Here is a 16648-nt window from a genome sequence, read left to right on the forward strand (position 1 = left end):
TTATTTTCGAAACTGCGTAAGATAGGTACCAGGAAAGGTGTACTAGAGGAACCAGTTAACATTCCGCCTAGAGACACACCTGGACATTTCATGTACTGTAAGCATGGTTTAGATGCTGTGTTGTTCTTAGAACTTTGGGTGGATTACACGAAGGATTTAGAGACAAAGTATAAATGGCCCATTACGGGAACGTGGGATGCGGAATGCATCATGAAGGTAGAGGAAGAGATATGTAAGAGAAAATCTAGACCTGCTCAGAAGGATGCCATTGAGTTATGGCGCAAGGAATCACATAGAAGAACAGAGAAAGAGTTCCACAAAGCAGAGAGAAGTAGACAGGAGTCCGAAAAAGCCAAAGAAGAAAAATTACAGGAAGAATGGGAGCGGGTAAAAAGAGAGCAGGCTGAAAGAGAAAGAAATACTGCCGTTGCTGGTATTTATCCCGTCCTTTCAGAGGAACTAGCAAAAGTGGCCCCAGTAGAAAAACTAGTTAGAGTGCCACCGCCAGTACCCCGAAACATAAAACAAACAGCATCCGACACGTTCATTAACAACTACCTAGAGGAACCCCCACCATCATACGTGGACGGAATATTCCCTGCACCCCCAACGCAAGAACAGCTCCAGGAGCTCGAGGACGGCGGGGAGGGAGGATCCGGGGCAACATCAGGAGGGGGGCCGACAGTAAAAGTAGCAATCTCTGAATGTATATATGACCCAGATCCAGGAAAGGGCAGAATGCTCGTGTTTTCATTACGGCTTAGACGAGCAGTCGCAGATTTGGAAAAATTACCAGATATGGATAAACATCTAAAGAAAATCTACACATTCATAAGAACAGGGGAAGGTCCTGAGTGTATAGCAGAAGCCGTACAAAATAGAAAGGTAATTATTAAGAACCATATCCTTCGCTTCCTAATTAATTGTCTGATCAGGGAAAAAGACGAAGGTGATGGTGATGTAGACCGTTGTTATACTGGTTGGAGTGATCGCATAGATGCCGGTCAGCATGATAAATCAGGCCAAACAGACAACATGTTGACCAAAATCCGAAAGGCAATAATAGCATCACACGAAGGAAGCCCGAACGAAACAGCTGAGTTATCATCTGATGACGAAGCAGGGGACAAAGACAGAATACATTATGTGGGCCGTGTCCTGCGATTCGAAAGGCCCAAGGGCCTCAATCACTGTAAACAGGGAACTGCCATAAAGGAAAGATATTCCCTTGAAAGTTTGTTCCAGATCACCGAAAAAGCGGTGAATAAATGGCTGGGTAACGATCAGCCCCTCACCCCGACCGAAAATGAATTAGCACGATCAGCCACCCTGTGGATATCCCAATATGATATATATAATAATGATATCGTAGCCCAAACGTTCTTGAGCCTCCCACCAAACGAACAGCGCATAGCTGGTGTTTACATGGTCCAACATTTGATCACGTTATATGAGAGTCAATATTCTGGTCCTGGTCTATTGTATAAGTTGCTGGACGACATAATACTAGACAGGTGGATGAACATGGGTACTGAATTGATTAATGTCACTCTGGATCAGCGACACAAGTATATAGTATACGTGACTAGATCCCTGCTTCCCGCTCCACCCCAGGTTAAGGAACAGTCGTACGACAAGCTGAACCCCCTACGAGAGGTTCATCCTGTAAAGGATGCAAACAATTACCTGCAACGGGTGTATGTCTACACCCCCTTGTCGAAATTAGAGATACTGGAAATGAAGAAAATGTTACCATCCCATGATAAAGACCCGGGGGGTTTTCACCGAGAACTAAAAGACATTCTTCGCTTAGGAGAATATACATATGCTGACATTCTAAAGTTATTAAAAGTACTATTGCCCGCTGGTATTTACGAGAAATTGAAAGGACAGGACTGGGAGGTGGGAGACAAAAGGCTCAGTTGGGATCTGTTGGAAAGGGAGGAGGTGGGAAGAGGCCCGGGGGTTGGTCTGGGTCCTCGAGCTAAAGACCTACCTGAACTCCTTGTACAAGTTTTGCCCAGATTACTAATTACCAAGAAGGAAGACTGGGATGCTATTTCGGCCTGTAAACAGAAACCAGACGAAGACACTAGCGATTTTTACTCTAGGTTCGAGAAATGTTTCACTATCAATAGTGGTCTTAAGCCCGGTAGTGATTCATATCCCCATCTTTTCGTGAGCAAACTAGTAGAAAATTCCCTACCAGAAGTAAAGTATAGGGTACTAAAGGTTGAGAGTACTTGGCAAGCAAACAGCCCTTCACAAATGTTACAGATGTTACAATACCACCAGAACAGAATCAGAGAGGAACACGAACAGGATAAGAGACGCATGAGAGACACAAAGATGAAGATGCTGGTGGCCCAATCGACACCGGCAAACACAAACACGAACAAGAATAGCACGAAACAAAATACTGGGACCTGTAATTATTGCAAGAAGCCAGGCCACTTTGTAAATGAATGTGCGGTCCTGAAACACAATATAGCAATAGGTAAAACAAAGCCACGATCTTATCCTCCCAAAGAAAATAACACATATCAGACATCAGATACATTTCCACCACCGCCGCCGCCTGTCCATGCACCTGCACCAGCCCACGCCACAGCACAAATGTATGAGCACGCTCAGACTAACTACCCAGAATACCAAGCATATTCGTGAAAAAGCCCAGAGAGGGAATTCGACTTGCCCCTTATTCCAGTTCCTGTGGACCAAGCGGGTCCCTATGTGCATGCACGTTTACTAGGAAAGAATAAAAGGTTTTTGATTGACACCGGGGCAAGTAGAACTACCATCGGTCATTCTGAGGTTCCAGGGGCACCCCTCTCGGGCTCAAAGAGTATATCCCTGGGCTTTTCAGGAAAGCCTATTATCAATGAGGTTTCAGAACCAGTCTCTTTAGGAGTTGGTCCACTAATACATACAACAGACTTACTGCTTACTAAATCATGTCCAGAAAACTTACTTGGCATAAAAACATTAAAGGAACTGGGAGCAGTTATCTGTTGCTCGCCAGAAGGAGTGCGACTGTATTTACGTGATTTCAAGGGACATTTTGTTATGAAAGATATTGACATCAGGCTTCAAAATGTACCACAGCACCTATGGGCACAAGGCCCGACTGACGTAGGTTTCATGAACATTACACCATACCAGGTCACCCTCAAGGAAGGAGTGGTGCTGCCACGGATTAGACAATATAAAATTCCACCTGAAGCTGAAGTAGGGTTGCTGAAAATTATCGATGAACTCATTGCACAAGGGGTGGTGATAGAGACAGATTCAAACATATGCAATTCACCTGTTCTTCCTATTCTTAAAAGAACTGATCCCAATGCATCACCTGTCTATAGATTAGTTGTGGACCTGCGAGAATTAAACAAATGTGTGGTGCCACAGTACCCTGTGGTCCCGGACATTTCTTCATTATTGACTGCCATTGATGCGAAGGCTACGTTCTTTACCGTTATCGATCTGAAGAACGCCTTTTTCAGTATCCCAATACATCCGGACAGCCAATATCTTTTCGGTTTCAGTTTAAAAGGCCGCAGCTTCAGATTCAAAAGAGCACCACAGGGCTTCACGGAAAGTCCTAGCATCTACAGTCAGGCGCTCAAAAGACAACTAGACAGTATTCATATGCCTACCACTACAGCACTGATACAGTATGTAGATGACATTCTCATTACCGCACGATCGGAAACTGACTGTGAAAGTGCATCACTCACTGTTTTACATTTCCTGGCTGACAAGGGGCACAAGGTGTCCCCTTCGAAGTTACAATTCTGTGAACAGCAAGTGGCATACCTTGGGCACTTGCTATCCAAGGAGGGTAGGCGACTAACACCAGAACGTATTCAATTGATTTCTGGCCTTTCACAGCCCAAGACACAAAAGGAGGTACGTGCATTCATTGGCCTCACTTCATATTGCAGGCAGTGGATTCCCCAGTATGCTCACATAGCCAAGCCCCTAATACAGTTGACGACACAGGAGGTAGCTTCTACTAAAGTCCTCCCTTGGACACAAGAACACACTGTGGCATTTGAAGAATTAAAAAGAGCTTTATGTCAAGCACCAGTTTCAGCAATCCCTGATTACAACAAATCTTTTATGCTTTTTGTGACAGAGCGGGATGGAACAGCACTATCTGTCCTCACACAAGGTCATGCAGGAAAACACAAGCCCTGTGCTTATTTTTCTAGTACATTGGACCCAGTAGCACAGGCTTTGCCTGCGTGCCTAAAATCTGTTGCAGCAACAGCCTTAGCCATAAGACAAAGTGACTCGATAGTGCTGGGCCACCCCCTGACAGTACAAGTACCACACGCAGTAGAGGTTCTCTTGAACCGAACACAAACACAACACCTGACTGTAGCGAGACTGACAGGTTATGAGCTGACGTTATTTCAACCACACATAGAGATCAGACGATGCAACATACTGAATCCTGCTACTCTTTTGCCCTCCAGTACAGAAAACGTTTCTCCACATGACTGTGTTGAAGTAATACATACCGTGACTAAACCAAGACAAGACTTGACAGATGTTGCACTCCCAGACCCTGACCTAACACTCTATGTTGACGGTTCATGTATGAGGACGGGGGCGGGAGAATTAGTGGCAGCATATGCAGTGACCACTGCTACTGAAATCATAGAGACTAAAAGAATAGACATACTGTCAGCACAAGCAGCAGAGCTCATCGCTCTGACACAAGCATGCATAAGAGCTAAGCACCTGAGAGTAAACATTTACACTGATTCACAATACGCATATGGGGTAGTTCATGACTTCGGCGTCCTATGGAGGGAAAGAGGTTTCTTGACTTCTCACGGGGCCAAGATACAGCATGGCCCCCTTATTCACGCCCTTCTGGAAGCGATACATTTACCAACAGCCATAGCTATCCTGAAATGCAAAGCACATACTAAAGCCACAGATACCATTTCTCAAGGCAATGATCTGGCAGACCGAACAGCTAAACAGACAGCTCAGACCCCACTAGACATGACGAAATCACAGGTACCATTAAGGTCCAAAGCCATGACAGTTAGGGATCCTTCCAAGGATGTACAAGACATACAGACACATGCTACTCTAGACGAATTAAAGAAATGGTCGGAACAAGGAGGGGTACTGACCGATCAGGGTTGGATGACTAAGGGCAAAGAAACATGGTTTCTTCCTGATTCAATGGTACAAGTGATCATAAATACCGCACATAGTCCTGCACACTTAGGAGAGAGAGCAATGCTAGACAGCTTACAGAATATATGGTTCAACAAGCACCTGCGTGCAGCAGCGAAACAAAAGGTCAGAACGGTATGATCTGTTGCCAATTCAATCCAGGTAAAGGCATTCCAATGGAACAAGGTGGTTTCCATCCGCCTGACCATCCTTTTGAAGTCCTTCAAATGGATTATATCCAAATGGACAGATGCAGAGGTTACAAATATGTCCTAGTAGTAGTATGTTCCCTATCAAGATGGACAGAGGCCTATCCAGTCCCTGATTATACTGCTGTAACTACCACCAGACAACTGGTGCGAGAGTTTTTCCCACGTTATGGATTACCGCGTGTCGTATATTCCGACAACGGTCAGCCTTTCTCCTCTGAACTCATGAAACAAGTGTCCCTTCTGTTAGGGTATACCTGGAAGTTCCATTGTGTACGACATCCTGAGGCAGCAGGCCTGGTAGAAAGACATAATCAGACCTTAAAGATAAAAATAGCAAAGATTTGCGCAGACAAAGGTGTGGATTGGATGGTAGCCCTGCCGGTTGCCCTCTTTTACATGTGAATGGTAGCCCATTCTAGAACAGGCTTATCTCCCTATGAAGTGGTCTTTGGTAGACCACCGAATATGTGGGGCACTCCAATGCCTAAAAAGATCACTGATGTTGATAGTAACATGCTGACGGATTACCTGGCTTCCTTGATGTCTGCACTACTCTCTTGTCGTTCGCAGGTTGCTGCCGCCTTCCCTGACAACACCCAGGTCAAAGAACATTCCCTCGCTCCTGGGGACTATGTTCTCATAAGGAACTTTGACAGAACGAGCCCTCTTGAGCCAAGGTGGAAGACGCCTAAACTGGTATTATTAACTACGAGGACCGCTGTTAAAGTCGAAGGACGGAAAGGATGGGTTCATCTTCATCATTGTAAACGCTACTTTGGGAATAACGATTCGTTTAAAAAAGACATAAAGACTTCAGACTTTGAGCCCCCTTTACTAGAGGAGACTCCCCAGCAGAAGTACAAAACCAAACTTAGATCTAACAAGTCAGAACCCGTTTGATCAATTAAGTCCACTAGGTGGTGAAGCGGTTGAACATGTATTCTGGCTCGCATAAGATCTTAGATACCGCGGATGAGAAAAAGAGCAAGATGAAAAGCAAATACTGTAAAATATTACGTGGTAGATGTATAGTGACTCTGATAGTTGTATTTCTTCTGTGCATCACGATGATATGTATCAGCTTAATACTACATGCTATTTTTCCTCCTATTGCCTCACTCTTACACTCTACCAATGATACCATAAAGCACACATTTAGTGATCTGCCATCCCATGAGCTATCATCTCGACTTGCCTTACGCAACAATACCTTTATTCAGATGCTGCACCATTCACATCAGACTAGCAATGCTACAGACTGTTGGATCTGTGGCCGACTTCCCCCGTATCAGAAGGTGAAGGGAGTGTTGCCTCTTTTCCCTTTTCCATTCTCCCATAATGGTTCTTGCGGAGCATGGTTTGCCTTAATGACATCCATCAACGGTGATGCCAAAGAATGTCAAGATAAGGAGTGTAGGGGCGACTGGGTATGGGGTAACTTGAACAAAGTCATGAATAAAGCATGTTTCCCAGATAAAGAAGGTCTTCCCCAAAGGAAAGGTACCGATCTAGAGAATGAAGAGTATCTGCAAGGAAATGCGACCCTTGACTTTATAGTGTTGAATGTCAAGCCCATACACAATTTAGGTCCATCCTCAATCACAGTCCTGCCAGTAAAAGGGAACTTGTGTGTCAGAAAAGAAGGCTCTGTACAATTGGGGCACAGCGAGTGTAACACTATACTAGTGTTCAAAGACAAAGGAAAGTCTTACTTCAGAGCATCACGACACACCTACTTTATATGTGGCCAGACAGCCTATGTGCAACTGCCCTTAGACTGGGGCGGGACGTGCTATATATCGTTTCTTCTACCACCCGTTTTCTTGGCCCCATCGAACTATCATCAAAATCTCCAACTAGCACTTATCAGACACAGACGAGGGCTCGATGCCTCTGGCATTGACCAGACTGAAACAGCTTGGGAGCAATATACAGATTTCAACAAAGGATTCTTTTTCTTCATAGGTCCCGTCCAGAATAGTAAACTTATCCGCAGGCTAACAAGGATTCTAGAAACAGTTGCTAATGAGACTGCATCAGCCCTGGGGAACTTGACCCAGGAACAGTCTGCTATGAGAATGGTCGTTCTTCAGAATCGTCTTGTTCTTGACGTCATCCTAGCGGATAGGGGCGGGGCCTGTAGGGTCATCGGTTCCAGCTGTTGCGTTTTCATACCTAATAACGCACCGTCTGTATACAAAGCAATAACAAGACTCCACAAGATTGCCCAAAGCATACACCAAGACCCAGGCACGTGGACTTGGTCCAGTTGGCTCTGGGAAATAATATCAGCATGGGGATGGAAAGTGTTGACGGTCTGTGGACTAATACTACTGATGATATTCAGTTGTTGCCTATGTCTGCAGTGTGGCCCGGCCATTTGCGGCCTGTGTGCTACTGCATGTGTCCCACATCCCCATTTACAAAGCATTGAAAATGGAAAAATAATGCTGCAAGAACAGATTGACTGTCTAATGAGAATAGATATGACATAAGGGTCCACTAGGGGACAAGGAGGGAATGAGGAAAATAAAATATCATGAGGCCTATGTGTCCCCGTGTGTTCCCCCACACTCATGTGCACATACATGTCACCTATGTATTTCCCCTCCATGGCCTGTCTATCATGATGCTTATGCTATAACGTGGCCTGCCATAATCCAGTCTCCCATGAGAGAAACAACAAATCTGCTCTGAGGCCTACACGTTTTGCATCATGTTTTCCTGCATTTCCATTATTGTGGCCCAGCCAGAGCCAAAAAGAGGCTTCAGGCCTCTGAACGCTCTGAAAGCTGTAGCTGCGTATCCTTGGCCTTGCACACTTGGGCCTCAGCCAAAGGGGCCCTGTCCGAGACAGTATTGAGCACGGTTATCTGCTTACTCCTACCGAAACCACATTCCTGCCTGGAGAAGGAGGGATAAACATGACCCATCTGCAAAGGAGAAAGCCTAGCCTTCCTGTCTCTTTTTGTGCGATTACAAAGCTCACGTCAGTGAAAAGCCCATAGCCCCCATGTAAGCCTTCAGCAGTAAACGAAGAAATAAATGCCACATTGGCTCTTGGTGATGGGCAACCTATGTCACAAATCTGTCCCTGCTCCAGACTTTAGATACCAGATAATACAAGATGTGCTGGTCGCCCTGACACTGAAGGCCTCACTTCTAGACTACAGACTCCCCGGTTGCATAGCAACCCTTTCACACATCAGTTACACGTCATGCTCGAGTTGAGCACAAGTAAGGCAAAGTTCCAGTAAAGTTCCAGCTGATCACGCAACCCCCTCTAGGCATCCACCCACCTATGACACTTACCTATTATCATCGAGTGGACGCCCACCTTCACGCCTACTTACACACCCACATGCTCTTATCTCATTCTCTCTTTCTCCGCCTGAAGCACTCTTGCTTACGTATATTATTACAAACATATATATACTGTACTCTGTGAATAAAGTTTGAGAATACCTTTTTGAGAACCCTGGTCCTGATCCCTCGTGGTGATGGAACTATTCTCCCTATAACTCGAGTTATTTGAATAAAGCCCTTTTGAACCTGATACCACGGACTGAGCCTCTTGCTTCATGCATAATTATATTGATATCTAGAAATTCTGAAACTCGTAATAATTTATTTACGACAATATATAAAGAATTTCAACTTGACAAAACTCATTGCAGGCAAAATTGATCTACTACCGTTGGGGGGTAAAAGTCACTTTCGATGGAGTAATATTCTTTGTCCCATGGAACAAGGGTCTCCCCCATAGACTCACTAAAGCTACAAATTGGGTACCACTGATTGTAGTGTGTGCCTTAATCTTGTGATGACTGCACTCCTGTGACAGCATTTATGTGGGGCTTTCAGTGTTCCTACTGAACAAACTTCAACTCATTCCAATTGTTGCAGCCTGGGCTGTGTGCATGCTCCACGTTTCCAACTCTCGCCTCTCACGACAGAGGCTCTCAATAGAACAATGAGTGAGCCTTAAGCCCTCGGTATTGCACAAAAGGGCATTCTACAGCCCAAAACAACCGGACCCCTTACAACAACCCCAAGCGACCCTTACACTCAACTAGTCAGACATTACTGGCGGCTCATTTTGGTTTCTGTTCACACCTGGGAATGTATGGTAAAGTGCACTTCAACAACGAGCTCCCGCCTCCTAGCATCGTTTCTTTGGACTTCACATTCTTGCACGGGTAACATGGGGGGGGGGGGGGCTCTTTGCTTAAAAGAACCGTAGGGTGTCAAATACCCCTGCTTTATCTAAGAAATGACGTCCAACACTCGTTCAGCTGTTGACAGAGCTGCCTAGAGCACATTACAGTGCCTCTTCTGTAAATGTAACGTGCTTAAACTATCGTTTACGAAAGCCTGCTAGTGTTTCTAAGCATTGTAAACACAAGTCGCTACTCTTGCCCCATACAATGGTACTCTGAGCACAGAGGCTCCCGAGCTGCGTATTTAGAAATGTTTTTTAGGGCAAAATAAGCAGCAACTTGAAAATATACACGCAGAAAAATACAACTGAAGAGGCAAATGTTTAAATATGAACACGGATTAATTAAAATGACAAAACATAATGTAAAAAACATTCTAGCAGAGGATGGTTTCGATCCATCGACCTCTGGGTTATGGGCCCAGCACGCTTCCGCTGCGCCACTCTGCTGTGATATCAGGGAAGCTCTGTCTCTTCTATACGACTCTGTGTTACAGAGATGATGTCACTAGTTCTTCAGAAATTAGCCAATGAGGAGAGACTTGCAAACACTCTAAACTGACGTGTGGGCGGAGTTTCATTACAGCTCCATCTGCCAGACTGATTTTGTCGGCTCCCTTCATCCTCGCAGGAGAGCAATTTATCTTCGTTGTCAAGAGGGAGAACCGATGAGTTTGATAAATAGGACGGGAAGGCGGATTCACCCGCTGTCTTCCATTTTCACACTTTTGAGAAATGTTCTGCAGACTCGCATTATCACTCGCCAGACGTTTGCGGGGCCAAGAGGGGCGGGGCAGGTTCAGAATACATGCCCCGCCCCTCTTGGTTTGCGTCTCTGATCCCCCAGGTCACAGATGCTGGCTCTTGATTATTTATAGCCTGGTAGCCCACGATCATTGAATCCACATACTTACATTGAAGCTACTTAACTGGACTAGTGTTAACTTGTGCTTGGAGGCAGGAGCCTAAACCCATTGAGTTGTCTGACCCAAAGGACCACTCAGACTGTAGGGCCAGTTTGCTTGCATCTTATGTCATAATGCAGTTCGCCACCTTTAACTTTGTAATTGTGTCTGTTTTTTAAAGAGCTTACCTGACGTGACTTTCAGTTCATATGATTTATTCCGACTGACTTCCTGGACCAAAGCTCGTACTCAACTTCTAATGACAACATGCATTGCTTGACCACAGTTACGAGTTATGGTAAATGTATCTTTCATCACAAAATCTAAGTTCAAAGGAGCCAAATTCTGAATTTCCGTGCGGCCTAGTCGGGAGTGACAGAAGTGGACTGGATTGAAATGTAATCACTATATCTTCTCAGTAAATGGCACCATGGGAAACAGAATCACCGGAAGTGACAAAACAAAAAGTAACAAATTGTATGAATTACTCAAGAAGCTACTAACAGGCAGAGGGCCCTGTACCCCGAGATTTTGAGCTTCCCTGGTCCAGGCATGCGTGGTTCATCTAGTCCAGGCTTTTTCCTTTCCATTCTGTGGCATTTAGATTTCAGTATCCAATTTTACTTCAGTATTCCAGCACTAGATTTGTAAGAAACACAACTTTGACTTGCAATGAAGGCAGTATATCTTCAATCGATTGTAGGAACAAGTATCTATGTCTCTGGTGCAGCAAGCCTATCACTAATACTGCCTTGTATTCTTTATGTATGCATGGCTGTAAAGGTAAACAAGCATTTGCAATTCAATGTCCCACATTTACAAGAGTTTGAGCTATTGACATTGTAAATGGCAACAGCTTACATTCTTGGAAATGTGATACCTTTTGCGTTGCAAGTATGTGTTGTTCCAAGCACCCCATGCTGTGCTTGCAGGTTAATAGAGGCCACATCCCTTTCTTTAGACGAGCCGCGTCTAACGAAAGGGGCGTGGCTGCTACTGAAGCAAAAGCACAAAATGTGGCGCTTTTAACAAAAATGCATTTGTTTGATAAACAAATGCTTTTTTTGTAAAAGCACCCCAAGCTGCACTTTCATTTTAATAGTGGCTGTGCCCCATTCTTTAGCTGTGGATCGGGAAAGAAAGGAGCATTGCCTCTATTAAGGTGCAAGCGCGGCATGGTGCGCTTAAAAACAACAAAAAGAAAAAGTGAATAAAGAGTAAAAAAAAAAAAAAAAGCAGCTGTATTCGGCGCTGCAAATAAACTAAAGGTGTGGCCGTCACTGTGGTGTACCATGGCATAAAAAAAAAACTAGCGCGTTTGGAGCGAACATGTCCGGCCTGCAGTGTTTGGAAGCTGTAATCAAGGCCTACAGAGTAACAACACATGTAAGATAGCTGTAATTAAAGCCTACAGAGTAACAACACATGTAAGGTAGCCAGTCCTTATGGGAGGTTACAAGATGGGACAAGACAGTACTAAGGAGGGACTACTAAGCCTATTGACCAATGAAGAGCCAGAGTTTCCAAAGGACAAGGACAGAAGCCAATGAAAAATATTGGCGGAGAGTGGCCGGAGCTTCAAGTCCATACCTGAACACAGCTTGCCTTGCAGAGTAGCGCATGCACTGCCCAGGCTTGGCCTAAAAATGACACACAACATCCAGTGTGATTTTCTTTCACCACTTGGGCAAGGTGGGTAGAATTTGGGGCAAGTTAGTCAGATTTGGAATGCAAGTCCTTGGACTTCACTTGAAATGGTGAAATGTTAAAAGGGCATCAAGTAAATTAAGAGATTAAAATACTTGTGATCCTGCAGGTAGAGAAAGACCAATTTACCAATTGCTATGCAATTTGTAGCTGTGCTTTGTTATGTGACTTTCATATAAAGTGCTACGTTTGACTTTTTTTGACCACTTGGCACTTAGAAGCCTGTCTTTATAACTACAACTACAATATGAGAAATAAAGAAATGCCCCGGTTGTGCATTGATTTCCCAGGACCATATATGGAGGCTGCTTCCATATGGGGAGGCTTCTCCATCTGTCGAGGAGGGCCTGACTTTGGAGGTTGCTCCCTAGAAGAGGCTTGGAGGATAGAAGGTTTACGCTGGACCGGATCGTCTCAGCTGATGTACATTGTGTGTCACACAAAGGTTTCTTTGCAAATTCGGATCTTTTAATGGAACAGTACTGTAAGTTCAGGACAGTTGAGAACACTTAGAATTATTGCAACAGCATTTTCAATCAGCACTTTCAATTTTTCTACAAGGTTACAGTCAGTGGTTGAAGTGGGTGGGGTCGTAGGGGCACGACGTTCCCTTACTTTTTTGATTTAAGGAAAAGAGTTCTCCTATTTTCTGTGAAAAGATAAATGTCCCAACACAGTTACTTCAGTGAGTGGAAATGCTTCAGCAGCAGTGTAAGGCAGGGACTCTTCTGTTCTGTGAAACCGAAGGCAGACAGACAGCTAAGCAAGTCTTCTTGCAAGTCTGCCTGCTTACCTGAAAGAAGTGTAAAAATGCACAGCGAGTCAATCTGCAAATGTAAAGAGAGCTCGGATGCCAGTATTGGCTTTACTTAATGGAATCACTTCACACTTCCCGGTGACACAGATTTATTATTTTTGAGTGGTATTGGAAAGGAGTTTCCAGCTGAGCTGTGAAGTGTGTGCTTTTTAAAGGCACGTAACACAGGCCCTGTGTGCGGCAGAGGCTGCAAGGGCCTGTGCTAACCCCATAACTATTTTCCACTGCTCCAACCAGGATTCAATTCTGTGGCTCTCTGCTTACAGACATGGACCTTTAAAAGAGGTTTCAAAACTACAATACTGCATCTCCCGCTGATGAACTGAATTTGCAATTTTTTAACATTTAAGCAGTGTGTCATTATATATATACCTACATGAAGGTGAAAGACCCAAAAAAGTTTTAGAATATTTTGTTTTTTTAGCCACCCATTTGACTCCGCCCCACACCTACTCACCCCGCTTTCACTGTGCATAACATCACAGTTCCATTACTTTTTTAAAAAATGCACTTCATCTGTGGATTGCAGTACTTTTAGTGGGACAGTAATAGCAACAGTAATAGCATTTCTCAACCTCTGAGCAGAGCTGCTGCACGTTTTGTAGGATTCTAAAGACACTTTCAACATGTTTGAATTACTATTTACGGTTTGTATGAAACCTAAGCTTTCAAAAAGATGTCTTATTTGTTATTATTACTTAATTATAGATTGTGAGACTTTATCCCACAAAAAATCAGACAAATTATACCTTCGACTAATAACCTTCTCTGGCTGTTTGGTGTCTCCTCGGTGGCATGGTGTTCAACACTGTATCCGAAACTGCTGCCCTCCTGGAATACACTGGTTTCAATTTTAGGGTAAAATGCAAATCAGAGACAGAAATATCAGATTGTTTCTCTCGGTGCAGCTTGTCTGAAACTAACTCGCAGTTTCCTTTCTTTCTGAGATGTTTTGCAGTTTCCTGTTGTCTGAGTCTTAGCTGCAGTTTCCTCCTGTTTAAGATTGTGTTTCTTGTTGTGTGAACCTTCGTTACAGTTTCCTCTAGTCTGAGATGTTGCAGTTTCCTTCCTTGTTCTTTAATTTCCTTCAATTTGCTGTAGTCTGAGACTTTTTTTAGTTTCCTTTTATCTGAGGCTGTGTTACAGTTTTCTGTGACATGAGCTTTTGTTACAGTTTCCTCTCGCCTTAAATGTTGATACAGTTTCCTTTAGCTGAAACGTTGCTGCAGCTTTCAACTCTCCTGTTGTGTGAGTATGTCTTACAATTTCCTCTTGTCTGGGATATTGTTTCTTGTTGTGTGAGCCTTTGTTATAGTTTCCTCTTGCCTGGGATGTTGTTTCTTGTGGTGTGAGCCTTTGTTGCAATTTCTTCTTGTCTGAGATGATGTTTCTTGTAGCGTGAGCCTTTGGTCCCGTTTTCTTTAGATGAAATGTTGTTGCAGTTTCCAAATCTCTGACACTTTTTGCAGGTTCCTCGCGCCTCAGGTGCTGTCACTGTTCCATTAGCCCTGACACTTTGCTGGCAGTTTTTCACTCTCCGACGTCGGTGCATTTTCCCCTTTTCTGAGATGCTGTTGCGGTTCCCTCAGCCCAGACTCGTGGTTTAAGGTTTCTCTTGAGTTTGTCACTGCTGCGGGTTTCCCATGCCCAAGTTTGGCTCTTGGACCAACCAATAGACTTTGTCCGAAAGATTCTTAAAACGCTACATTACAAAGAGAGCGAGAGAAAGGCGATCAGAGCAGCACGAGAGAGAGCCAATGAGCAACACAGCAAGAAGGCAGCAGAGGGGAGGGGAGAACAATGGAGGGGGCGGATGGGAAGAGAAAATGTGACTTCTGCGCCTACTCTTACCTTGTATTACAAATGCGATACTCTAAAGCCCATCTTATATAGCCTCTCAAACCATTCACAACAACAGAGAATAGTGGTGTACATATAGACTATGTACCAAAATAGGAGACATCGGTCTCTGTGGCGCAATCGGTTAGCGCGTTCGGCTGTTAACCGAAAGGTTGGTGGTTCAAGCCCACCCAGGGACGCAACATTTTATTTTTTAACGTGATCTGCGAAAATTACCAGTTAGCTTAAGAAATGACTGCACGGGAAGTTTCTCATTCATTTTAACTGCCAGACTTATGAACATTTTTAGTCACGTGAAATCCTTGCAGAGTTTCTGTGCTCAGGTTTGAGATCAGAGAGCCTGTCCCAGATGCTGCTGGCAGCGAGCAGCTGCAAAAAGACGCGGCATGCCATACTGCTGAAGCACGCGCTGTCTGCACAATCAAAGGAAGGAGCAGGCGCCATAACAATGAGCTGTGACCAGCCCGTTCCACTCGGTGGTAGTGTGGGTGGCGACCATAGTCAAGCTTTTAAGCTTTTTTGCAGTTTTGTATAGAGCAAACTCGACCTGAAGATATTAGAGCACGTTATGAGACCACTTACATTATAATAGGATTCTGTAATCCTTGTAGATCTGCCTGCCGTGTTGCCGCATGTTTGAAGGCCCTTTGCAAAGCTGGAATGGTCAACTTTCTGCAGCTTATTGCTAAATTTGGGTGCTAAATTGGCACTAATGGGGTGCATCCAATCAATGCCCAGACAGTGTTACCAAGTTTTAAAATGACAAAAAATGAAGTAATACTATTACAAAATGTGCTGCATTATGCCACATAATTAGCATTTTCTTGCTGCAGAATTTACTCAACTCTGCGCATAATTTGGCGCTCTCCTGCCGCATAATTCCAATGGTCTGCCTATATACAAGGGCACACAAATTCTTTTCAGCATGACAAGATTAAATTATTTGCACAGAATCACATGATGTTGAGCTGACCGACGGGGCTATTGATGGGGGTCTTTTTACCCCGTTTAAAAAGATGTCTTAGACCTCTCTTTGTCTCCGGATACAGAGATTTTGGGGGGGGGGGGTCTTGTATCTCCCCTTCTCGACTTTATTGTTTTGGTTTGTTGTTGACCTTCTTTGTTTTTCTTATGAATTAGCTTGGGCTTTGCTACTCAGAGAGGTTTTGGGGACCCACTGGGTCCTACTGATTTCAGCTCCATTTCTCTATACCAACCTGTCTGGACTTTATCTCAAACGGACAAGATGGTTTAGACAGTTACTCTCAATGTAAAAGGTCATAATGTACTTAATAAACAAGGGGCTGTTTGGAAATGCATTAGAGATATGGGCCCAGACATAATATGCTTCCAAGAAACACATCCTTTGCTGAAGGTCCAGGGGGAACTAAAAAACAAAGCATACCCAATTATACACCACTTATCCACACTTATTAAACAGTGGGGCATAGCGATTTCTATCAGGCAGAACACACCCTTCACCATCACACATATTAGGACTGATAAAGACGGCAGGTCTCTTACTCTGGTGGGAACACTGCAGGGATGCCTTATCACCTTGGCTACGGTCTATGCTCCTAATGTGGCCCAGTGTGCTTTTCTACTGCAGCTTCTGGAAGTCCTGGCAAACATCGCACACGGTGATATAATCTTAGTGGGAGACTTCAGTGTTATTTGGTAACTGTGACAGGATAGAGAAGGGGGTGTCCCAGATGTTGGCCCTTTCTAAGCA

At 44.3% G+C, this 16648-nt stretch overlaps 1 non-coding gene across 1 annotated transcript; it reads left to right on the top strand.

Moving 5' to 3' along the window:
• The first annotated feature begins 15021 nt into the window (after positions 1–15021).
• Positions 15022–15095, top strand: TRNAN-GUU (transfer RNA asparagine (anticodon GUU)). The gene has a single exon. It is a non-coding gene; the product is annotated as a tRNA-Asn (tRNA).
• The last annotated feature ends 1553 nt before the right edge of the window (positions 15096–16648 follow it).

This window comes from Triturus cristatus, chromosome 12, assembly GCF_964204655.1.
Source record: "Triturus cristatus chromosome 12, aTriCri1.1, whole genome shotgun sequence".
NCBI classification, from domain to species: domain Eukaryota; kingdom Metazoa; phylum Chordata; class Amphibia; order Caudata; family Salamandridae; genus Triturus; species Triturus cristatus.